Below are 26,322 nucleotides of genomic sequence, written 5' to 3'. Positions count from 1 at the left end.
GGCTTCCATAGTTCCCTGAGAGCAGCATTGTGTGGTAGGCCAAGTTCAAGATTTGGAGTCAGGAGACTTGGATTCTAATTTCTTTTCTTTCTTTCTTTCTTTCTTTCTTTTTTTTTTTTTTTTTTTTGAGACAGAGTCTTGCTCTGTCACCCAGGCTGGAGTGCAGTGGTGCAATCTTGGCTCACTGCAACCTCCACCTTCCAGGTTCAAGCAATTCTTCTGCCTCAGCCTCCCGAGTAGCTGGGACTACAGGCACGCACCACCATGCCCGGCTAATTTTTGTATTTTTAGGAGAGATGGGGGTTTCACCATATTGGCCAGGCTGGTCTCGAACTCCTGACCTCATGATCCACCCGCCTCAGCCTCCCAAAGTGCTGTGATTACAGGCGTGAGCCACCGTGCCTGGCCAGATTCTAATTTCTTTTAGCCTTTATCACCATCAATGAAATGGGGATAGTAATGCCTGTCTTACACCTTACCAGCAAGTCATCACAAGACTCAAAGGAGGCAGCTAAGTGGCCCGCTCTAAACCGTGCAGGTGTTGACAACAGAGATTAATCCTCATTGCTCAAGTAGATGCCCTGGGGTAGGGGGTGGTTTCCAGCTGTGCTCTTCTTGGGAATTACTTTTCTTTCTGTCACCATAGCCATCTCCTCCCATGCTGTCCAACCCTGCTCCTTCCTACTCCATCTTGCCCCTGCCCATCTCACCTTCTAGAAGCCTGAGCCCAGCAGCCCAAGGTCAGCTCCATCTGAAACTAGTGTCATCACTGGGAAGGTTGCATGGAAGAGCCCTCCTTCAAAAGTAAATAATCAAACTTTGTTTAAAGGCCTGACAATGTTCATTTGTGTTGATCAAGCTCAGACTGAATTATGCATAGGCACATGGCCTGTGCCTGAGGAATTTACCATGTAGGCCAGACACCCTGACTGATTCAAAGGATGTACAGACAGCAGGACATCAAGTCGAGGCAGGCCACAGGGAGCTGACCCTGGAGTGCTGATTTCACAGAACGTGGCTGCTAAGTCCAGATAATGTTTCATCTCCTGATATGTGTGTGTGTGTATGCGTGTGTGTGTGTGTGCACACCTGTACCGTATTCACACTTTTTCAAGGGGAAAGAAGAAAGGAAGGAAGGAAGGAAGGGAGGGGAATAAAAACAAGTCTTTTTGAAGTGGAGCCATGTGACCCCAGGTAAACCCTCAGGGAGCCCCTGCCCTGCCCTGCCACTGCACCAGTTCTTCCTGACAGAGAGCTTTGTCCCCTCCCCTACATGTCTGTCACACACCCCCTCCCTGCCTCCTGTTTTGCAGCCAGGACCCTCCATCATGATAGAGGGAGGCCCAAATTGTCTTCTGCTCCCGGCCTGCCTGCTGTACCTATCTCCCAGGGATCTTGTGATGATTAAGAGAGCTAATACATGAAAAATATATAGAATGGTGCCAGGTACCTAGTAAACACTCAACAAATATTATCTATTACTAATTGGTTTGGGGTCATGGACCCTTTTTGGGAATCTGATGAAAGCTGTGGGCATTGTGTCCAAAAAATGCACATTACATTCAGCTCAGCGGGTGCCTGGACCCCAAGTTAAGAATGCCTAGTCCCAACCTGGGCAACATAGAAAGGTCCCATCTCTAAAACAATTTTAAAAATTAGCCAGGCACAGTGGCACGTGCCTGTAGTCCCAGCTACTTGGGAGGTTGAGGTGGGAGGATCGCTTGAGCCCATGAGTTTGAGGCTACAGTGAGCTATGATAGTGGCAGCACTGCACTCTAGCCTGGACATCGGAGTGCAGCCCTGTCTCTAAGAAAAAAAAAAAAAAGAACGAGTCTAAATAAACTGTAGAGTTCTATTTATAAGCATTTACTGAGCACTCTTCATTGTAGAGGACTGGGCTGGGTACAAGGGAGAAAACAAGAGGTGACCTCAGCCTCAGGCGACTCACCATGTAGTAAGGGAGAAAAGTAATACACAACTTTCTATAATCTAAAGTAGGAAGTGTTAAATCCCCACAGAGAGAGTCAGGTAAAATGCTGGGGAATGTTAACGAGAGAGACATTCATTCTCTGGAGAGATCCAAGATTGCTCCGTGGAGCAGGTGGCATGAGAATTGGACTTTACAGGATGATGGGTTTGGGTCGAGTGGTTGTTAGCTGTGGGAAAGCACCAGGCAGAAGGAGCAGCATGAACCCAGCACTCTGAGTCAGGATGGGCAACCCAGAGCCTGTGGTGGTCAGTCCCACCTTGGACCTCAGGTTTCCTGTGAGCAAGCAAAGGAACTGAGCCCTGCTCAACGTCACAAAAAAAGAGCTTGTTTGATATCCCAGTAGCTTACTGAGCAAGTGGGAAGGCTGCAGAACCAGGCTTGGGAAACCTGCAGCTTCCAAGGAAAGCTGGTAGCCAGAACCACAGCCCAAGTCATGGCACAAGAAGCCTGCTCAGATCAATTCTGTTGCCACTGCCAGAAACTAGCTGGAGCCACCATTGCGCCTGCTACCACCACCGTCACCAGCGTTGGGAGCCCTGACCCTCCCTGCCTCTGTTTATCCTCTGCACAGACAGATTCAGTGTCTCAGGTGGAAGGAAGCAGAGCTGCAGGGCTTGTTGCCCCCCCCACACACATTGCTCAGCCTCTGCTCAGACTGGGGTGCTCATGGCACTTGGCTAGGGAGACATGGAAGACAGACAGTGCCAGAGGCCCCACACTCTCTAGCATGGGGAGAGGAAAGCTGCAAAGTGCCCAGGCCATTGTCTAATCCTTGCCTGGAAAAGCCAAAGACTTTCCAGCATCTGACACAAAGGGCCCATCTTCAACCTCAGTGGTGCTTTCTCCTTTGAAGTCCTGATGCAGAGTGGAATGGCTGAAATTGACTTAACTTTTCTTTGTTCTGATGTGTTTCTAACCCCTGGGACTCTCAGTGCTTCCCTTTTCATGGGAATTAGTTTGGGAAGCAGCTGGGGAGAGGACCAGAGACAGAGACCTAGAGAGAGAGAGATGTGTCTTCTTCAGGGTTCCTGGTGGACCCCCCAACCTGGTCCTTACTATCTTTCTACCCTTCTTGCCCTTCTTTCTCCTTGATCCTTTGTCTCTTAGTCTACTGGCCTATGAACTGCTGAGCTATAGGATCTAGTCCTGTGCATGAGGGAATTTATAGCATGTCCAGTTCAACTCAGCCAGTATTTATTGACATCTATCTTTGGGAACACCTAAATTCACTGGAGTTGGCAGATCTTGTATTGAATTCTGTTGCAGTATTCAGAACTGCGTATCTACATCAGGGAGGCGTGTCCAATGGGATGATGAAGGTGTTTGCCCTTAGGCTGCCCCCCATCTGTTGGAGGAAATGTTCAGGGGCCCCTTAAATTGGAAGGAAAATCCAAATCCAAACAAGGACAAATACCTAATGTCAAAAATGAACATGAGTCCTGGAGGAGCACGGAGTGGTGACGTAACAACATCTGAGGCCAATTAAGGACAGTTTCTTTGATAAAGTGTTTCTCGAGTTTATTATGAAGGAAGGAGGGAAGGGACAAATTATGAAGAGAGAGAGACTGTAGGCTAGAGCATTTATTTGCATCTTGGTCCTTGATCACCAGGCATGGGGTATTTCTTCCCTAATTTCCTGTGTTCTTTCACTTACTCAATTATTTATTCATGCATGCTTTCCACAATTGTTGACTTTTATTAAACTTTTAATTCTGAGACATTGTAGGTTTGCATGCAATTGTAAGAAACACTACAAAGGGATCCTGGATACCCTTTACCCAGCTTCCCCCAATGTTAACATCTTGCAAAACTGTAGTACAATATCACAACCAGGATATTGGCCTGGCTGCTGTAAAGATACAGAACAGTCCTGTCACCACAGGGATCCCTCATGTTGCCCTTTTAAAGGCACACCCACTTCTCTCCTGCCTCCACCCTTTCTTTGACTCCTGGCAACTACTAATATGTTTGCCATTTCTATACTTTTGCCATTTCAAGAATGTTATATGAATGGAATCATAGAGCATATTCCTTTTGGGAACAGTTATTTTTCACTTAGCATAATTCTGTGGAGATTCATCCAGGTGTGTGTATCAATAGTTCAGTTGTTTCTGTTGCTGAATAATATTCTATGATATGGATGTACCATAGTTTGTTTAATCATTCATTATTGAAAGACATGGGTTGTCTCCAGTTTGGGGCTATTAAGAATAAGCTGATAAGCTGGGGATGGTGGCATGTGCCTGTAATCTCAACTAATCAGGAGGCTGATGGAGGAGGATCCCTTGAGCCCAGGAGTTCAAGACCAGTCTGGGCAACACAGCGAGACCCTCTCCAAAAAAAATAATAATAAAGCTAATATATTCATTCGTGTAGAGGTTTTTGTGTGAACATAAGTCTTCATTTCTCTAAGATGTACAGTTGTTGGGTCATGTGTTAGTTGCAAGTTAATTTTTTTAAGAAACTGCCAAATCACTTTCCAAAGTGGGTGTGCCATTTTACATTTCTACCAGCAATGTATGAATGATCCAGTTTCTCTGCATCTCACCAACATCTGGTGTTGTCATTGCTTTGAAATTGTAGCCATTCTAATATGTATGTAGTAATATCTCCTCATGGTTTTAATTTGCATTTCTCTAATTGCTAATGATTTTGAATTTCTTTTCACGTGCTTATTTAGACATCTCTTTGGTGCTATATCTCTTCGGTGCTATATCTCTTCATGTCTTTTGCCTATTTCCTAATTGAATTGTTTGGTTTTTGGTGAGTTTTGTTTTGTTTTGTTTTGAGACAGAGTTTTGCTCTGTTATCTAGGCTGGAGTGCAGTGGTGCCATCACAGCTCACAACCTCAACCTCCTGGCCTCAAGCAATCCTCCCATCTTAGCCTCCCAAGTGCTGGGATTACAGGAGTGAACCACTATGCCTGGCCTGACTGTTGAGTTTTGATTGCTCTTTCTGTATTATAAGTGCTGGTTCTTTGCTGGATATGTGGTTGACAAATATTTTCTCCTACTCTGTATGTCTTTTCAACATTGTAACAGGGTCTTTTACAGAATGAAACATTTTAATTTTGAGGAAGTCTAATTTATCAATTTTTCCTTTTATGGATTGTGCTTTTGTTATCAAGTCTAAGAACTCTTTGCCAAAGATTTTTAAAATATTTTTTCCTCAAAGTTTTATATTTTTATGTTTCGCATTTAAACACACAATCCATTTGGGTTAACTTTGGCATAAGGCCTGAGACTTAGATTTTTTTTTTTTTTTTTTTTTTTTTGGCTATGGATGTCCAATCACTCCAGCACCATTTGTTGGAAAAGCTGTTTTTCCTTTATTAAATTACTTTCGCACCTTTGTCAAAAATCAGTTGGGCATATTTGTGTGGGTCTGTTTCTGGATTCTCTATTCTGTTCCTTTCTGTTTGGAGAACTTCCTTTAGCTATTCTTTTAGAGTAGTCCTTCTGGCAACAAAGTCTCTTAGTTTCTCTTCATCTGAGAATGTTCTTGATTTCCCCTTTATTCCTGAAGAATATTTTTACTGGGTATAGGATTATGAGTTGACAGTTCTTTTTATTTTCCCCCCAGCACTTGAAAAATATTGTGCCACTTCCTTCTGTCCTCCGTGGTTTCCAATGAGAAATCTACTGTCATTTGAACCCTTTCCACCTGTAGATTAAGGTTTCCTGTTTCTCTTCCTGCTTTCAAGATTGTTTCTTTGCCTTTAACTCGCAGATGCTTAATTTGTGCTTTCTTTAGGTCTATCTTGTTTGGCATTTGCTCAGATTCTTGAATCTGTGGGTTTATGTCTCTTGCCAACTTTGCAAAGTTTTCAACTATTTTTTCTTGGAGTACTTTTTCAGCACCATCCTCTTTCTTTTCTCTTACCAGAACTTAAATAACACAAAAGTTAGATCTTTTGTTATAGTCCCACAGGCCCCTAAGAATCTGCTCTGCTTTTTGTTTTGGTCTATTTTCTTTCTGTTGTTCATATTGGTTAATTTCTATTGTTCTATCTTCCAGTTCACTGATTGTTCTCCTTAATTCTACTGTTGATCTCATCCACTGAGATCAACACTTCAGTTACTGTATTTTTCAGTTTAAAATTTTCCATTTGGTTCTTCTTTATAGCTTCTATTCTTTGTTCTTCATTACCCCTGGGCTAGGGGTAGGAGTTCCAGCTCCCTACTTGGTTTCCAGGGGAACTGAGCTGAGGGTGGCTTATCTCTGGGTAATGATGAAAGTTCTGTCTCTCCACTAGGCCTCCTCTTATACCACACTGTGGGAAGCAGGAAGGGTGCCTTATTACTGCTAGGTGGGGGTGGAAGTCCAGGCTCCGCATATGGGCTCCACTGATAATGAATGGCCTCATTACCAGGAGGAGGGGATGGAAGTTTGGGCTTGCTACTCAGCCTTCTCTGACACCACCCGAGTGGGGTTGTTGGGCACTTCATCATGGCCTGGTGAAGGTGGACTCTAGGCTCCCCACTTGCCCTTCGCTGCCCTGGATGAAAGTGGGAGCACAATTTTTCCTATGGCGTTTGGCTGGAGTGAACTATCATCTAAAAGTTTGAACAACTATCATCATTCAAACTTTATCATTGAGCAATTATCATCTAAAAGTTTTCTAGTCCGAGCATGGTGGCTCACACTTCTAATCCCAGCACTTTGGGAGGCCGAGGTGAGTGGGTCACCTGAGGTCAGGAGCTCGAGACCAGCCTGGCCAACATGGTGAAATCCCATCTCTACTAATAATATAAAAATTAGCCAAGCATGATGGCACACGCCTGTAATCCCAGCTACTCGGGAGGCTGAGGCAGCAGAATCGCTCGAACCTGGGAGGCGGAGGTTGCAGTGAGCCAAGATCACACCGTTGCACTCTAACCTGAGCGACAAGAGCAAAACTCAGTCTCAAAAAAAAAAAAATGTTCTGTCTTTCTGGGCTGCCACTTTCCTGGCCTTTGGCTGGAGAAAGCAGGCTTTTGTTGAGGCTTCTTTCGTTTGCACCCATTGGCATTTCTGGGTTGATGACTTCTTCAGCTCCAAGTCTGGAATTTATGAAGAAAAAAACAAACAGACGAACTCAGAGACCTCATCGCCATGTTGTTCCTTGAGTCCCAAGGTCCCTACTTCATCCACCTTTTTTTTATTTTGAGACAGAGTCTTACTCTATCACCCAAGCTGGAGTGCAGTGGCACAATCATGGCTCACTGCAACCTCTGCCTCCTGGGTTCAAGCAATTCTCGTGCCTCAGCCTCCCGAGTAGCTGGGATTACAGGCATGCACCACCATGCCTGGATAATTTTTGTATTTTTAGTAGAGATGGAGTTTCACCATGTTGGCCAGGCTGGTCTTGAGCTCCTGGTGTCAAGTGATCCAACCACCTCGGCCTCTCAAAACACTGGGATTACAGACATGAGCCACTGTGCTTGGCCTCAGTCTACCTTTTTATCTCCACCTTTCAGAGTCTTCTTATGTTTGCTTTATATATAATGCCCAGGGTTTTTAGTTGTAAGTACAACTATTGGGAGGAATAAGGAAAAGTACTTGTATTAGGGTTCTTCAGAGAAACAGACCGATAAGATATAAAAATAGATACACGAGAGGGGATTTACTATGGGAATTGGCTCATGTGATTTTGGAGGCTGAGAAGTCCCATGATAGGCTGTCTGTAGGCTGAAGAACCAGGGAAGCCAGTAGCATGGCTCAGTCCAAGTCTAAAGGCCTCAGACCCAGGCAAGCCAATGATGTAGTTCTCAGCCCAAGGCCAAAGGCCTGAGAAACTGGGGGGAAGGGTGGTCTCTGGCACAAATCCCAGAATCCAAAAGCCAGAGAACCTGGAGTTCTTGATGTCCAAGGGCAAGAGGAGAAAACTGTCCCAGCTCCAGGAGAGAGAGAGCAAATTCACTTTTTTGTTCTGCCTTTTTGTTCAGCCTGGACCCTTAGCGGATTAGATGGTGGCTGCCCACATTGGGTGAAGACAGATCTTCCTTACTCAGTCCACTGACTCAAATGCCAATCTCTTCTGGAAACACCATCACAGACATACCCAGAAATAATGTTTACTAGCTACCTGGGTATCCGTTAATCCAATCAAGCTGACAGCTAAAATTAACAATCACAGTACTCCAGCTTCCAGAATTTTTCTTGAACACCTGTTCTGTGCCAGCCCATAAAGACAAATAAAATTTTTTTTTGGTTCTCAAAGAGTTCAAAGCCTAGCAAACAAATAGATCAATACCATCCAAGTATTTAGAACATGAGGTTTTCAGCCAGGTGTGATGGCTCATGCCTGTAATCCCACCACTTTGGGAGGCTGAGGCGGGTGGATCACTTGACGTCAGGAGTTCGAGACCAGCCTGGCCAACATGGTGAAACCCCGTCTCTGCTAAAAATACAAAAATTAGCTGGGCGTGGTGGCGCACGCCTGTAATCCTAGCTATTCAGGATGCTGAGGCAGGAGATTGCTTGAACCCAGGAAGCAGAGATTGCAGTGAGCCGAGATCCCACCACTGCACTCCAGCCTAGGTGACAGAGCAAGACTGTCTTAAAAAAGAAAAAAAAAAGAATATGAGATATTCTCGGGGCTTAAAGGATGTGGGAGTCATCGCCCTACTTGGGATGGGGTTGGGGGAAGAGTGGTTTCTTAGAGGAGGTAGGTTATGCTTGAGCTAAACTTTGAAAGATAAATGGATTTCTGGATGGACACGATGGTAAAGGGCATCCCACCAGGCAACACAGCAGCTACAAAGGCATAGAGGCATCAGACAGCAGGAGGGGCAGAGTACTCACTGCAGGTTGTTCGTGGGGGCCGGTGCATGGCATAGGGAAAGGAAGACAAAACAGGAGAAGTTAGCAGAGGTAGGGAATGGGGTAGAGACTGGATCACAGAAGGAGTTGTTTGCCATGCTTACCCTTAAAGGGTTTTCGAGCAGTCATCCTGGGATGGACAGGGCAGGGAGTGGAGAGACCAGCTAGCGGGTTTTTGTTATGGTTCGAGTGAGGGTTGAACACAGGCAGTGGTGGTGGAGACGGGTTGCAGGGATAATCTTGAGAGAGATTTAGGAGACAAGATTCATAGGTTGGAATGGATGTGGGAGAAAGGAGGAGCTTAACGCCTTGGCTTAGTAGCCCCATCTGAGAAAATGAGCATCAGATTTTGAGAGGGAAAGAAAGAAACGGAGTTTAGCTGTGTTGACTGTGCGGAGTCTGTGAGCATCCCAGTAAGGATGTCAGGTGGACAACTGTCTCAGTGGAGAAGTTAAGGCCAGAGAGAGGCAGATTTGAGAGTCATTACATAGAATCAGTAGTTAAAAACAGAGCTCCGGCCGGGCGCGGTGGCTCATGCCTATAATCCCAGCACTTTGGGAGGCTGAGGTGAGCGGATCACCTGAGGTCAGGAGTTTCAGACCAGCCTGGTCAACATGGCGAAACCCTGTCTGTACTAAAAATACAAAAATTAGCCGGGTGTCGTGGTGGGCGCCTGTTATCCCAGCTACTCTGGAGGCTGAGGCACAAGAATCACTTGAACTCCGGAGGCAGAGGTTGCAGTGAGCTGAGATTGCACCACTACACTCGAGCCTGGACAATATAGCCAGACTCTGTATCAAAAAAGAAAAAAATAATAAAGCTCCCTGATAAGGTTTTAAGAATTTTTTTAAAAATGACCAGAAACACCATCCTGGCTAACACGGTGAAACCCCGTCTCTACTAAAAATACAAAAAATTAGCCGGGGATGGTGGCGGGCGCCTGTAGTCCCAGCTACTCGAGAGGCTGAGGCAGGAGAATGGCATGAACCTGGGAGGCGGAGCTTGCAGTGAGCTGAGATCGCGCCACTGCACTCCAGACTGGGTGACAGAGTGAGACTCCGTCTCAAACAAACAAACAGACCAGGAACAGAGCTGCCATGTTTCACAAGTGGTCAGCAAAAGAGGAGCCATGCAGGACACCACAAATGAGACTGAGAAGGGCAAGGAAAGGCCAGTCATGAGTTTGTATCAGTCATTCTTACCAGAAACCACTTTTCATATTTGCAAGAGAGGAAATTTAGTGCTGAGAACTGGCTACATGAGAGAGAGAAGAGCTGACGAGTCAAACGGGAGGAAGCAGCTGCCACTCCCAGGCAGAGGCAACCAAGATCCTGGGAATCTGGAAGCACACAGGACCAGTATGGGAAGGGCTGGGCCTCCAAAGGGACTTGGATATTGCTATGACACCTCCTGAGGTGGAGGGGAAGAGAGAGGAATCCCCTGGCTTCTCCTTTCCTCCAGTGCCTCCTGTGGGCAGAAGCCAGCCAGAAACCAGCTGACTCAGGACCCTGGGACAGTCAGCCTACAGGAATCAGCCAGCCAGCTCCCCCACACAGAGAAGAGCTGGGGAATGGTGAGGAATGGATGGGAAGGAAAGGTCCAGGACAGGCCCAGAGGCCAAGGGGTGGGGAAATCCAACAAGGGAGCATGATTCTGCAGTGTCCGGTATCTCAGAGAGGTGGGCTCACGTGAGGAAGCCTGTCCTCAGGAATGGGAGAGTGGGAGAGCACTGGGGACCTAGTGAAGGAAAAGTGCTAAGGTCCAGTCCCAGCCTGGTCAACAGCCCCTGCCTGCTGATTGCAAAGCTGCTGGCTAGGAGCCAGGTCTATGACACCCTTCAACAAGCTAGACAGGATCCCAAGCAGACTGCTCTCCTTCTGAGATCCAATCACACCCCACTCTCTGATCTTAACTGTCATCCTTGCTGCTCCCTGTTCCCCTAGTCTTTGGAGAGGCTACAGGAGGCTACTGTGTATACGGGATCCCTCAGCATCCGCTGCCACAGCCCTGAGGGCTGGACCCAAGGCCTGGCATTGTGCAGCTCAGCCCATCTTCTGACTGTCCAGGTGTCTGAGTGGGGCCAACCATGGCGGCTCTACACCCTCTGGGGCTTGGCCCATTTGGTGATTTATTAGCCTCCTCCCTGCCTGGCTGATTTCTTTGTGTGCCTCGGCCAGGCTCACGCTGCGTCAGGCTCGCCCGTGTTGGTGTAATAGCCCTGATCGCTGTGCTTGTCGGAGAGGAGACAGCAGGGGCAAGGCCCCATCCAGGGCTCATCAGGCCCTGTACCCCAGCTGTGTTAATTGTCCAAGCCCTCCAACAAGCCAACCCTTTTTCCCATCTGCAATTAAGACAAAAAGCTCGTTATCTCTCCCGCTCCCATTATCTGTAGACTCTGCTAAGGGGCTCTTTCTCAAGAGCAGCACCTGCAGAGGCCAACAGAGGTTGGCATTAACTCCTTCCCTGCTGGAGATAGGAATCTCTGAGTGGGTGAAGGAGGCAGCTGAAGCTGGTAGGAATGGCTCTGGGACAGAGGGTGGCACTTGGGGCCCTGGAATGGTTCTGTTACAAGCTTGCTGGGTGTCCTTGGGGAAACAATTGACCTTTTTTGAGCCTTTGAAATCCTCTTTCTCCTTTCTTCCCAAGGAAGCCATGGAAATAAATAAGGAGCTGTTGAAGTTGCCAGCTCCCTGGAGTAACTGTGTAAACCTCCGGTCTTCTATTCTCATGGCCAATAGTGCTTCCACTGGTCAAAACTCAAGCCTCAAGATAAAGCATGTAAATAGCTTAAGAAGAGCAGTGCTGGTGCCTGGGGGAGAGGAGCCAGTCAGGGCCTTCAGCTTCCCAAGGAAACTTGGATTGAGTAGAATGTAGCAATCTCACTTTGCAGCGTGTCCTTCAGCAAGTCACTTACTCTCTCTGTGCTCCAACTTCGTCCTCTGAAAAATTAAAGAATCCAACTGGATCATCTCCAAGATCCTTTCCAATTGAGAAATTCCATCACCTGTGATGATTTTTCTGTACAATGCAATTTGGGAAGGACACTAGCATTTATGGAACCACTGATATGTGCCAGATCTTTCACATGTGTTGTTATTTCCACTTTAAGTGTAAGAACAATATCAAGTTCAGAGATGTGAAAGAAGTGGTCCAAGGTCAATCATCCAGTACCTGGAGGACTCTAGATTCAAACCCACATTTATTAGACTGTAAAACCATTGCTCTTTTTCATGACACCATGTTTTTAGGGACTGCCCATCTAATGGTTCCTTACAAGACAGAGCTGCATATAGAGGGGGAAATGTAACCTACTCTATATGCAGCTATAAAAACAAAGAATCTGGATTCTAACCACTTAGATTCTCCAGAGTCATAATGTGTTAGGAAGGAGTGAATGAGAAAGAATTTTATTGCCCCTCTGGTCTCCCATGTGACTAAGAGATTTCCTGAGATGTGTGTGCAGACTCTCAAAGAAAAAGTTGTATAATTGTCAGGCATTGGATCTTGTTTTCATCTTGGTAAACCAAATCCTGGAGATGGAATACAGCTGCTATCTCAGCAGCTGGTTCCAGCTTGGGATGTGCCTGTGTCCAGCAGAGCCCACGGCAGCCTTATGAAAGCCCTCCTGAGTCTGTTTCTAGAATCTCCTCTGAATCCATAAGAAACTGCCCAGAGCTTAGCCCATCAGCCCTGCTGACAGGCTGGGCCAGTCCAGATGCTCCACCAAGGCCTGGATTCTGGCTCTTTCACTCAGTTCACTCATCTGCCCCTGAGTCATCCAGAGAAAGGGGTTTGGGGAGAGTCCGGAGCAGACAGCAAAGCAGGGAATCAAGGAAGCTCTTGACCAACTGGCAGGCAGCCCAAGTCCTGGCATCCCACGGGAGAGGAGAAGGGCCCCTGCCTTTCCAAACCAAAGGCTCACATGAGTGAAGGATGGGCCTGAAATCCTCACTCTGGAAGCAACTGACCAAGGTCCTCCCACCCAGCCCCAACCCCATGCACAACTAATAAGACAAATGCTTCCTGTCTTGAGTTCCCCATCCGGGTAGTTTTCACAGGGGCCTGATCTTCTCCCCAGTCTCCCAAGCTTTGGGCAGGTCATTGGGCCCTCATCCCTGAAGTCAGGCACTGGGCTGGATCTATTCTGGTTTTAGGGTTCTGAACGTGTGATGACTCATCTTCTGCTGAAGGGTTTTTCATGGAGTACTGAAAACCCTTAAAGCAGAACATTTCAGAGTGTGTTCTGTGACTTGAAAATTATTCTGTGAGAATATGATGATGGGGGAGGCACAGAACTAGGTTTCTGTGGTCAGCTAAGTTGTGGAAATGCAGTAAGATCATCTGTCTTTTGGAATCTTGATCTACATGAACATAGGAAAGGCTCTGAGAAGCTCTTCATTCACAGACACACACACACAAATAGACAAATCGGACTTCAACAAAATTAAAAACATTTGTGCCTCAAAGGAAAATATTGAGAAAGTGAAAAGACAACCCACAGATTAGGAAAAAAAATTTGCAAATCTTATATCTGATAAGGGTCTAGTATGTGGAAAATATAAAAAACTTCTACAATTTAACAATGACAAAAAAAACTGATTTTTTAAATGGGCAAGTGACTTGAATAGACATTTCTTCAAAGAATATATATAAATGGACCACAAGCATATGAAAAGATGCTTAACATCACTAGTTATTAAGAAATGCAAATCAAAACCAAAAGGAGATAATACCTCACACCCAATAGGATGGCTGCTATCAAAAGCACAGAAAGTAACAAGCATTGGCGATGATATGGAGAAATTGGAACAGAATCTGTGTGCAATATTGATAGGAATGTAAATTGGTGCAACAGCTATAGAAAGCAGTATGACAGTTCTTCAAAATATTAAAAATAGAATTGCCATATGATTCAGCAATTCCACGTCTCAGTAGACACCCAAAAGAATTTGCAAGCAGAATCTCAAAGAGATACTTGTACACTCATGTTCATGGCAACATTATTCACCATAGCCAAAGGTAGAAGCAACCCATGTATCTGTTGACAGATGAATAGATAAACAAAATGTGGTATGCAACGAAATATTATTCAGCCTTACAGAGGAAGGAAATTCTCATATATGCTACAACATGGGTGAACCTTGATGAAATGCTAAGTGAAATAAACCAGCCACAGAAAGAGACAGTCTGTGATTTACTTCTCTGGGTTACCTAGGGTAGTCAGATTACTAGAGACAGAAAGTAAAATGGGGATTGCCAGGGCCGGGGGAGGGAGAAATGGAAAGTTATTTTTTAATGGGTACAGTTTAAGTTTTGCAACATGATAAGAGTTCTGAAGCTAGATGGTAGTGACAGTTGCACAAAACTTTGACTATACTTAATCAATACCACCTGTATTAGCCTGCTTGGGCTGCCATAACAAAGTGCCACAGACTAGGTGGCTTAAACAACAGAAATTTATTTTCTCACAGTTCTGGAGTCTGGAACTCCAAAATCAAGGGGCTCAGGTTGGTGCCTGGTGAGGTCTGTCTTCCTGGCTCACAGGTGGCTGCCTTCTCCCTGGGTCCTCACACAGCCTTTTCTCAGTGGGCAGGCACACATGAGGGTGGGAGAGGAAGGGAAGACAGAGAGCAGGGAGAGAAGGAGAGAGGGAGAGGGGGAGAGAGAGAGATCTTTGGTATCTTTTTCTCTTTTTACCCTATTGAATTAGGGCCCCACTGATATGATCTCATTTAACCTTAATTACCTCTTAAGACCCTATCTCCAAATATAACCACACTATAGGTTATGTGGGTTAGACCTTCAAAATACAAATTTGGAGGGTGTGAGATATACATTTCAGTTCATAACACCTCTGAACTGTGCATCGAAAACAGTTAAGATGGTAAGTTTTAGGCTGGGCACAGTAGCTCACGCCTGTAACCCCAGCACTTTGGGAGGCCAAGGCTCACTTGAGCCCAGGAATCTGAGACCAACTCTGGCAATATAGCAAGACCCGCCCCCTCATCTCTACAAAAAATACAAAAATTAGCCAGGCGTGGTGGTGCGCACCTGTAGTCCCAGCTACACAGGAAGCTGAGGTGGGAAGAAGGCTTGAGCATGGGAAATTGAGGCTGCAGTGAGCCACGGTTGTGCCGCTGCACTCCTGCCTGGGCAACAGAGCAAAACCCTGTCTCAAAGAAAGAAAAACAAAGATGGTAAGCTTTATGTTATGTGTAGTTTACCACATTAAAAAAAAAAAAACAGAAACCTTTTATTTTTCAAATGATACTGTCAAGAAAGTGAATAACTCAACTCAAATAATGAGAAAACATATTTGTAAATCACATATCTGACAAGGGTCTAGTATCTAGAATACATGAAGAATGACTGCTGGACATAGTGGCTCATGTCTGTAATTCCAGCACTTTAAGAGGCCAAGGGGGGTGGGTTGTTTGAGTCCAGGAGGTTGAGACCATCCTGGGAAACACGGCAAAACCTCATCTTTACAAAAGATGCAAAAATTAGCCAGGCATGGTGGTGTGCCTGTAGTCCTGGCTACTTGGGAGGTTGATGTGGGAGGATAGCTCGAGCCCAGGAGGCACAGGTTGCAGTGAGCCAAGATCTCACCATTGCACTCCAGCCTGGGCAACACAGGGAGACTCTACTTCAAACAAACAAATGAATGAACAAAAAAGAATGCTTAAAATTCAACAATAAACTCAAATTAAAAGTAGGCAAAATATTTGAATAGACATTTATCCAAAGACAATACACAAATGGAAAATATGCACATGAAAATATGCTCAACATCAATAATCATCAGGAAAAATGCAAATTGGAACATGAGATACCACTTCCCCGCAACTAGGATGGCTAAAATAAAAAAGACAGGCAGTAACAAGTGTTGACAAGGATGTGGGGAAATTGGAACCCTCAGAGATTGTTAGTGGAAATGTAAAATGGCGCAGCAGCTTTGGAAAACAGTTTGGCAATTTCTCAAAAAGTTAAACATAGAGATGAGATGCACTTGAGCCAGCAATTCCACTTCTAGGTATGTACTCAAGAGATGTACTCAAGAGAGTTGAAGACATATGTACACAAATGTTCATAGCAGCAAAATTCATAATAGCCAAAAAAGTGGAAATAAGCTAATGAGTGATAAATGGATGAACAAAAATGTGATATATCATACAGTGGAATCTTATTCGGCTGTAAAAAGGAATGAGGTGCTGACACATGCTCCAACATGGATAAATCTTGAAAACATCTTGCTAAGTGAAAAAAGCCATACACAAAAGCCCACGTATTGTATGATTTTATTCATATGAGTTTTTGTTTGTTTGTTTTTAAGAGATAGGGTCTTGCTCTGCTGCCCAGGCTGGAGTGCAGTGACACAATCATAGCTCACTGCAGCCTCAAACTCCTGGGCTCAAGCGATCCTCCCACCTCAGCTTCCTGAGTAGCTAGGACTACAGGTAGGTGCCACCACACCCAGCTGATTAATTTTTTTTTTTTTTTTTTTTTGTAGAAACAGAGTCTTGCTATGTTGCCCAGGCTGGTCTGAACTCCTAGCCTCAAGTGATCCTCCCACCTCAGCCTCCCAAAGTGCTGGGATTACAGATGTGAGCCACACACCCAGGTATGAGTTTTGGCTAATCCACAGAGACAGAAAGTAAATTAGGGGTTGGTAGGGCTGGGGACAGGAAAAATAGGGATTGACAACTATTAGTTATGGGTTTCTTTTGTTGATGGTGAAAATGTTTTGAGATTAGTAGTGATGGTTGCATACTTAGTGAGTATACTAAAAACAAATCAATTGTACAATTTAAAAGATTGGATTTTTTTTTTCTTTTTTGAAATGGAGTCTCGCTCTATCACCCAGGCTGGAGTGCAGTGGCATGATCTTGGTTCACTGCAACCTCTGCCTCCTGGGTTCAAGCAATTCTCTTGTCTCAGCCTCCTGAGTAGCTGGGACTACAGGCACACACCACCACACCCAGCTAATTTTTGTATTTTTAGTAAAGACAGTGTTTCATCATATTTGTCAGGCTGGTCTCAAACTCCTGACCTCAGGTGATCCACCCACCTTGGCCTCCCAAAGTCCTGGGATTACAGGCATGAGCCACTGCACCCGGCCCAAAAGTTTGGATTTTATTATATTTGAATCATATCTCCATTTTTTAGAAAGAAATCTATTCAGCCCCACACTTCTCTAACTTATTTGAATATGGAGCCTTTTTACCCCAGAGCACCCATTAACATGCAGCAGAAACAGAGTTAAAAATAGACAACGGTTGAAAATTCCCATGTTACAGATAGGGAAAGGAGAAGCAAATTGTCATCTTTGCCTCAATTTCCTCATCCATAAAATGGGGATAGTAATATTTAGTACCGTGTAGGGAAATGTTAAATTAAGTTAATATGTGTAAAGCACTTAAGCTAATGCCTGCCCAGTAAATGTTGAATAAAGTGTTTTTTTGTTTTGTTTTTCATTTTTTTGAGAAGAGGCCTTACTCAGTCTCCTAGGCTGAAGTGAAGTGGCATGATCTTGGCTCACTGCAGCCTCTGCCTCCTGAACTTGATTGATCCTCCCACCTCAGCCTCCTGTGTAGCTGGGACCACAGGCGCACACCACCACTCCTGGTTATTTCTTGTATTTTTAGTAGAGACAGAGTTTTGCCATGTTGATCAGGCTCATCTCGAACTCCTGGGCTCATGTGATCTGCCTGCCTTGGCCTCCCGAAGAGCTGGGATTACAGGCGTGAGCCACCATGCCCGGCCTGTTATTTGTTATTGTCTGAGCACATATTATGGGATGACCCCAAAGTTATGTTATGTAGCTTGATTCTCACAACCATCCCATGGGGAAGACATTTTTCTTTTTTCTTTCTTTTGTTTTTGAGATGGATTCTCGCTTTGTCACCCTGGTTGGAGTGCAGTGGCATGATCTCAGCTCACTGCAACCTTCGGCTCCCAGGTTCAAGCAGTTCTCCTGCCTCGGCCTCCAGAGTGGCTGGGATTACAGGTGCGCACCATCATACCCGGCCAATTTTTGTATTTTTAGTGGAGATGGGATTTCACCCTATTGGCCAGGCTGTTCTCAAACTCCTGACCTCAAGTGGTCTATCTGCCTCGGCCTCCCAAAGTACTGGGATTACAGGCATGAGCCACCATGCCCGCCCAGGGAAGACAGTATCTCCATTTCACAGAGGCAGAAAGTGAGGTAATCAGGTGAATGGTAAGCACCCAAGGCCATGCCACTAGTAAGGGATGGGGTAGGAAATGTAACCAGGGCCCTCTAATCTCAGCCTATCCCCTTCCAGGGTCCCACCCGCCTCTCAGTTCCATTCCAAAATCTCCCCAGCTAGGTAGTTCCTGCCTTACTTTTTTCCTTTTTTTGGCAGCTTTATCTAGGTATAATTTACATGAAATGAAATTCAATGAGTTTTGACACATGTATACAGTCGTTTAACTACCATCACAATTATGATTTAGAACATTTCCTCTCTCCAGAAAGTTTCCATCAATCCTCTGCTTCCTGGTCCCTGGCAACCCCTGGCTTTCTTTTTCAGACATAGGTGTTAATGACTGCATGCTGCGAGGTGCCCAGGCCCAGCTGAGGAAGGGCGGCAGGGGAAGCTGCTGTTTGGGTGGGTGAGGCTTGCGCACGGGGCCAGGAGTCAGAGCATCTAGGCCACGAGCCAGTGGGCTGGCTTAGCCGAGTCGGCCAGGCCTCTTGCCCATCTGAGAACTCTTTTTGCCCCATTTTCCAGCCCAGAAAAGCAGATGGGAAGGAGTGGCTGTGTGGAATGGGGTGGGATAGGCATTAGAAGGGTGGACTGTACCTCTGGTCCTGTTAATCAGCTTGTCTATGACTGAGGATCGCAGACAGTGAGGTGTCTTTCTAACGGCCATGTCACCCCAACCTGGTGCTCCTTGCCTCTTCTCTCATTTTATCGTTCAGCATACTTAGCACCATCTAACCTGCTACCTTTCTTTTTTCTTCATGGCCCCTCTCTCCAACGCATGCAGTCAAGCTGTTAGAGGATGACTTGGGGCTATTCTGTCCCCTGCTGAATTCCTGGCCTTTAGAGTGGTGTCTGTCCCAAAGTAGGCAACACGGAAAGATTGACTGAATTAAGTGAATATTCAGCCCTTTCCTTTGCCTCTCCTGTAAAACAACGGTATTGGAGTCAAAGATCCCTAAGGCGTCTCTCCAGCTCCACACAGATTTTCTTCTCATCCTTAATGTGCGATGGGGTCACCTGGGGGAGACGAGGCAAGGGAGGGAGGCTGCAGTCATTGTCACCCCTTAGCAGTGACAGGTTGGCACCATAGGAGATCTGTGCTCAGAGGGCCTCTTTGTCAAGAGGTGAGGAGAGGAAGGGCTGTTCACACAACCTCCCCGAGTCAGGGCCCCTCCCAGGGCTCAGTTGCCTTTGAGTAGCCCCAGGTGCTCCCAGCCAGGTATTGTCCTGCCTGGGCTGCAGGGGCTGAGCAGGCCTGGCATATAGAAGGAGGGTGTGAGGAGCTAGGTTGGCACTGGGACAGAAAATAAGTGTGTGTAAATGTATGCAGATGTATGCAAATCTCTGCAGTTCTGCAGCCTGCTGGCTGGCTCTCCGGGTAGGAGACCCATCGCTCCACCCTGGGCCCCACCCCAGCTGCAACATCTCCTTCTGGCCTGTGAATTGCTGCTGCTTGCATCTCCCTCTCAAGAGCATCTTCTCCCTCTCAGCGGCATTGTCCCTCTTCTGTGCCCCCCAAGAGGTCTGGGAAGGTGAGAAAGCTGAATCGTGAGACAGGGAAAGGAAGGGACATGGACTCATACTGAGAAGGACAGCATCCGAAATGACAGAAGAGGGCCACCAAACCCGGAGCTCTTGATTGCAGCCCCTACTCAGCCTTAGATATCAAAATTGCCACCTGGATAGAGCAACCCTGCTCAGGGTCTGGAACAATCTAAGGAAGGGCTTAGCAATGTCTTTGATGAGGCAGCCTGTGCAGGCTGCAGGCTAGACAATGCGAGGACAGTCTGCAGAGGTGTCTTCTCTCCCTCCCCTCTCAAGCCCCCACTCTCCTCTCTTCCTGAAGCAGGGCTTCTGTGGTGTGGGAAGCTGCCCCACCTGCATGGGAAGCACCAGCCACACCTGCATGGGCCATTAGCATTTTAAAAAGCTGCCTGCCTCTCCTCTCACTGCCTCCCACTAGCACACACATCCACCCATTTGCCATCAGCAAGTCTTTGTGGAATCAGCAACAGCAGACACAATCCTGAAGCAGAGAGGGAAAGACAGTCCCTGCCCTGGGAAAGCTCATAGTCCCCTGGCAAAGGGTGGGGTGGGACAACAGCTGACAGAACAAGCAGAACTCCATCACCCACAGGCTCCTAGCACCACCCCTCATTTTGTTGAAGAAACAGATTCAGAGCATGCAAGTGATTTCTCTAGAGTCACACAGCCTAGGTGGCAGTGCTGTGGCTCTAACCAGGGTTTCCCGACTTCCAGGCTGGTGCTCTGTAGGCAGCACTTTGCCCACTTATTCCATGTAAGGTGGAGAGAGTGTCAGTCAGTAAATCGGGGTCATTAATTGAAGAATGGGGGCCCTGGCACAGAAGGCTTCCTGGGGGAGGTGGTCTTTGGATTGTGCTCTAAAGACTGAGATACATAGAGAGTGGCAAGGAGGAGATAATCAATTGTACCCAGCAGGGAATGGGAGAAAAGCACAGGTCTTGGGGTCCAGGTGGCAAGATGATAGCACCTTGCAGAAAGGGGTGGAGGGCCTCATAGCCAACTGGGAGGGGACCCAGTCTTTACTTCCCAGCTCAAAGCCCTACCCGTCAGACCAGGAGCGAGTCCAGGGAGGATTGGGATGCGGTTCGTGGCCCTCTCCTGTCACTCTCAGATACTACCATTCTCAATTTGGGGCTACATCCTCTCCCAGTCACATCTCACTCCCAGTTCCTGATTACTGGGGGCCTCTGTGGACGTTGTTCAGTCTGCATGAGGCTCCTATCACCAAAGATGTTGCCAAGCCCTGCCTTAGATTGCCCCAGACACCAAGCAGTGTTGCCCCATCTGGAAGGTGGAAGTTTTGATATCTGGGGCTGAGTAGGGGCTGCAACTGTGAGGTTGGGATGTGGGGTGGGAATAGGGGTATTTGATCATGGCTGCCGCCACTAGCTTCATAAAGCCTTAGGTGACTGATGCCTTTTCCAGCCCCATCGTCTCCAGCTTCAGGCCCTATTCATCTATCAACCCCACAAGCCTGTCAGCAAGTGGGGCTACTTGGGTCCTCGGGCCTCAATCCACTCCTGGCCAGAGACAACTTCCTCTCCCATGGGAAAGGCTAATGCATGCCCATAAATTAAGACATTTGCTCTCCCTCCAAGCCCTGGAAACCTGGGACTCTCTAACATCTACCTCTGTTTTCTTTGGCTGCATTCAACTTTCCTGCAATTAGTCAGGCCCTGGGGCAGCAGTTAGACGACAGATGAGTCAGAGGATTGCAGAACCTAATCCAGAAGGAAGAGTTTATCCAAATGTTGGTGGCCTTTCTCTTTTGGCTCATTCTCTTCTGGTTCTGTCTTTTCTCAGGAGTCCCCTGAGCTTCCATGTACTGGGCCCGCACGATATGTGCAGTCATTTGTATGTTGCAATGATTGCAACATTGTCATGGGGGAAGGGAAGGGGGCAGTTTAGCATGTGTCTGAGTACATATTCTTTTTCCTCTCCCACCATCAAACTGTGGCTCCTATTGGCCTCAGCACAGGCTTCTTCCCAACTCTGAGCCACTCCCTACTTTCAGTACTATCCCTTCTGCTTTTGCTCTAGTTGCAGCTGCAGGGAGGATGGATAAGCCTGGGGCCATTGGAGGCTCACCAGGATGGTGATGAATCAAGAGCAGGTGTTAAGACTCTGCCTTCAGGCCCTGAGGGGTCAGGGTAGTGGGACCACCATCAGTGCAGGTGGGAAGAGGCTGAATGTAGCAAGCCATCCTGAGAATAGCACCAGCCATGAGCTGAGAGCCAAGAAGTCTGGCAGCAGGCAAGGGAGTGGCACTTTTTTTTTTTTTTTTTTTTTTGAGTGGTAGCAAGGTTTATTGTGAAGAGTGAAAGAACAAAGCTTCCACAGTGTGGAAGGGGACCCGAGCGGGTTGCCCGGGAGTGGTACTTCTTTGCCCATTGGTAGATCAAAAGGCCATTCTGGGCCCAAGCAGCCCCTATACCTGGGCTAAGGGAGTGCATCATGTGGGCAGGGCCTTATTTTGGCCTCACTTGTTCATTTCATAGCCTCTTGGTCAAGGCAGGGTTGGGGCTCAGGATGACCCAGGAGAAAGGGAGGGGAGGAGGTGGTTGCTGGAATGGAAAGCTTGTGGAGCTCCCAGGCTGCATGGGGTCTGCAGGAACCTGCGGGAGGGAGCCTTAGGAGCCAGCTTGAAGAGAGCCCTGTAATCAGAGGTCTGTGGACTTTGAGTAGCCAGAGGCGAAGCCGGGTTAGTCTTTGGTGGCAGGGCTCCCCATGCAGGCCCCATGAACTCTCTATCAGCATAGTTGAGGACTGGCTTTGCTGGGTTACTCTAAAAGGATGGGGAGAGGAGGACAGGCAGGCAGCAAAGTAGCATTATCCCTTGAGGCAGAATCGGAAATAGGTTATCCCTGTGATACATGGGTCGTGAGGTGAAGTGAGTGAGGGGCTGTGGGGTTTACGGGGAGCTGGCCTTTCTCTGGACAGCCTTGTCTGTGTAGAGCCCTGGGGCAGAACAGCAGGAAGGGCAGGCTCCACCCTGAAACTGGGGCTCTGGGAGCTGTCCAGCACGGGAACCTGCTGAAGCCCCCTCGCTGCTCCAGGATTCAGAGACCAGTTTAGAGGGTCAGGCCTGAGAAAGGGAGCACTGAGCAAGGAATATTTGAACCTTCTCTATGCAGGAGGGCATCTGGGCTAAGCATTAGGCAAGGGCAAGGTGCTTTGCTCTTGTGCCTAGCACAGCGAGGAGGCCGTTGAGGGGAGGGATGTGAAAGCAGCTGAGGATTGCTTCATGTCTCTAGTGTGGACCTGCCACGCCTGAGGACTGTATCCAAGCACACCTCCAAGGCTGAGAGTCTGGGCTGGTCCTGAGGCACTCCCACCACCAGTGGGACCCCAGTCCTTAGTACTGATAACCCAGGGAATCTCAGGCCGAGCTAAGGTGTCTGCCTCTGCTGCAAAGCCTGCTTATTTGGGTTCAATTTTGTCAGCTCTTCTGTGGGCCCTGACAGTGTGCTAGGCACAAGGATGCGTAAGGGTAGTAGTAGGCACCTCACCCTGACTCATGCTTAGAACTGAAGACTGCTTTGCTTCTCTTCCTTCATTCAACAAATCCCTTCCTTTCAACTAAAGCTTTCTCAATAAGCCAGATCTTCAGAGGCTCCAGCCAGCTCTCTCTTTCCCATTCTCTGGCTCAGTGGCTATCCTTTCTTCAAGTGCTTCCTGGAAGCCTCCTCCCTCCCCAAAGTGCCAAGGGGCGCCGAGTCTGTTTCTCACCTCTGCTCACCAGCTCCGTCCTCTCCAGGCCATACCAGGTTTCTGATCAATCCAAGGCAGGGACTGGGGGCATAGTGGGGCCAGGGTAGGGGCAGGCAGGCACAGCAGTGTGCACTGTCACAGCAAGTGGGCTGGGTCTGGGAATTTCAGTTGGGATTAGAAGCTGGCCTCCAACGTGGCCACTGTCTTCCAGCCAAGGGAAGGGAGAAGAAATTCCATCTCTCTGCCTCCTGGCCGAGTTGAAAGCAGATTTTCCTGTGCTGTCTCAGTCATCACTTACGTGTCCCCTGCAACCAAGTTGTCCTTCTTCTGCCTCTTCCACCAAGCCATGTCCTTCCTGATGCAGCGTTCTCCTCCTCTAGGATGCTCATTAACTAACTGTGGTTAACTTCGCTTCGGGACTGCGTCCTCTTCAGTTACGTGCATCACTCATACCAGAGATGCTGTGGAGTCATGGTTTAGAATATCGGCTCTGGAGCCAGCAGCCTGGGCTTAAATCTTAGCCACCCCACGTCTTGATTGTGTGATTAAGGCAAGCGCCTTAACCTCACTGCCTCCAGTTTTCTCACCATAAAATGAGAACAACAACATTATCTACCCAATGGGGTTTTGTGAAAATGAAATGAGTTGATACACATAAAATGCTGGAAGCAATGCCTGGCATGTGGTACATGTCCATCAGTGTTTGCTGTTGTTATTATTTCTCTCTTGAGCCTCTGTCCACCTGTAGACCCCATCTCTCCCATCAGGCTGGGAAATTGCCAAGGGCACCTTCGTGTATCTCTCATTAGTCCAAGGGCTTCCTGATGACAGGGACTCTCTTCCCTTCTTTGGGGTACCCTAACCCCAGCCCTGAGGTTAGCTCAAGTTAGCCCAGGGTTTTGGATGCACTGAAGAGGGAGCTTGGTCAAGCCAGTCCTGTTACTGGCTGGGCTCATGTGAAAGAACCACAGCAGCTCATGGGCTGGACTTTCAAAGAACTCCTCAGGATTTTTTGTTTGTTTGTTTGTTTGTGGATCAGGAAAGGGCAGACACTGTCACTCTCTGGCTCTGTCTTTGGCCCAGACTTAGTGCCTGGTCATGAGATTCCCATTTCCATCATTCTCCAGTTACTTCCTGTGGCCACTTATTCCACCATATTTATTGAGCATCTACTATATTTACAGGACTGCACTAGGTGTGGGAGATAGAGTGGTGAACGAAATATGGTCCCTGCCCCAACAGAGTTTCCAGCCCAATGGGAAGACGTTGGACAAGCAGGGCGGGTTGTTTTTTTGGTTTGTTTGTTTTTTGTTTGTTTGTTTGTTTCTGAGATGGAGTTTTGCTCTTGTTGCCCAGGCTGGAGTGCAATGGCGAAATCTCGGCTCACTGCAACCTCCGCCTCCTGGGTTCAAGCGATTCTCCTGCCTCAGCCTCCTGAGTAGCTAAGATCACAGGTGCCCACCACCACATCCAGCTAATTTTTGTATTTTTAGATGAGATGGAGTTTCATCATGTTGGCCAGGCTGGTCTCAAACTCCTAACCTCAAGTGATCCTCCTGCCTCGGCCTTCCAAAGTGCTGGGATTACAGATGTGAGCCACCGTGCCTGGCCTGGCAGGGTGGGTTTTAACAAGGGAGAAGCAACGAGAACATTGGTCTAGTCTAGGAGGTTAGGGAAATGGTCACTGAGGAAGCAATCTTGTGATGAGAAGTTAAGGACGAAGAGGAGAATCAGTGAAGAGGGTTGAGGAGAGGGAGCGTTCTAGGTCTTCTGCAGGACCATCTGGCTTCCCAGCCTTCACCCACCTAAGGCACCCAGCATTTCTCAGGATTCACACACATTGGCCTTGGCCAAATACCCCCCTACACTCTCCTTCTCCCCCTCCGGCCTCACTCTGAAGACAGCTAAGCTGTCTTCCTGGGGGCTTCCTGGTCAAGGCTCACTGTGCAAACTACAGACTATCACATAATCTCCTAACATGCCCCTGGGGCCCGCTGGTTAAAGCCTGCGAAGAGGATCTGCAAAGATCCCTTCCCACAGGCTGCAGAGCCCGTGCTCCACCGGGCTGAGGGCCAAGCTGGGAGTCCACAAGGACCCCTTCCCACAGGCTGCAGAGCCCCTGCTCCACCAGGCTGAGGGCCAAGCTGGGAGGACCTGAGGCACAGGAGCCGGGTTTCCTCCCTCACACTCCTGCAGAATCTCAGCCCCCATGCTCCACCCTGCTTCCTGTTCCGCGGGGAAGATTTCCTGGTCTCTTTCCTTGCCAGCTGTGTCTCATTTCCTCCTGCTGTGCCCGTGATGTCCTGGCCCAGTGTGACGAGGTGAGGCAGGCCCCTCCCCTGTGAGGTGTGCCATCTCCTGCCCAACTCCATTGCCCCAGATTCCAGAAAGCAGAGTCGGGGAAGTAGGCCCCACCCACCTTGGCCAGGGAGCAAGGGGAGGGAGTTCAGCTGCAGGATGCCTGGGCGTCAAGATGTCATCAATGCCTCCAATATATACTGAGTGTCTACTACGTGCCAGGCATGATACCAGGCGCCAGGTGGCCAAAGCTAAGTGTTCTTCAAGAAGGCAGCTTTGGAGATGAGCCAGGTATACCTGGTGACTGAGCAGCCAACGCTATGTACACAGTGCTCTGGCAGCTCAGGGCCACTTACAGAAGGTCAGAGAGGCCTTCCTGGAAGGGATGACGTCTGAGCTGAGCTTGGAGGATGAATAGAAATTAGCTAAGGATAAGCTTGAAACTTCATGGTGTGTGGGTAAATGATAAACTATTCAGTAAAACTTGAAGATAAAGAATGAGGCAGGGCAGAGAGATGAGTCTGGGAAATAGGGAGGAATCAAGTGGTGGAGGATCTTAGAGGATCCCCAAGAAACTTGATTTTACCCCGTAGGAGGGTCGTTATCAGAACCACAATTCGATCAGGTCTTTTTGGCCTCAGGGTGGAAATGGTGTGAGTGGGCCATGCGGCGTGGGGCCGGGAGAACAAAGTGTGTGTCCTGGTGAGGAATCGGAACTGCCTGAGATAGGGTGGTAAGACCAG

General features: G+C 47.7%; 1 protein-coding gene across 8 annotated transcripts in view; it reads left to right on the top strand.

The window, feature by feature from the left end:
- Nucleotides 1-26,322, top strand: part of NAV1 (neuron navigator 1) — a 305,087-nt gene that overhangs the window by 50,778 nt on the left and 227,987 nt on the right. For 7 of the 8 annotated variants that reach the window (XR_010151245.1, XM_054657486.2, XM_063793802.1 and 4 more), the window contains exon 2: nucleotides 16,306-16,416. The exons of the other annotated variant lie outside the window; for it this stretch is intronic. The gene's annotated coding sequence lies outside the window, so the exon portion shown is untranslated. The remainder of the gene's footprint in view (nucleotides 1-16,305; nucleotides 16,417-26,322) is intronic. 8 annotated transcript variants of the gene reach the window in all.

Source organism: Pan troglodytes, chromosome 1, assembly GCF_028858775.2.
Source record: "Pan troglodytes isolate AG18354 chromosome 1, NHGRI_mPanTro3-v2.0_pri, whole genome shotgun sequence".
NCBI classification, from domain to species: Eukaryota; Metazoa; Chordata; class Mammalia; order Primates; family Hominidae; genus Pan; species Pan troglodytes.
This window is presented reverse-complemented; position numbering and strand designations above follow the sequence as displayed.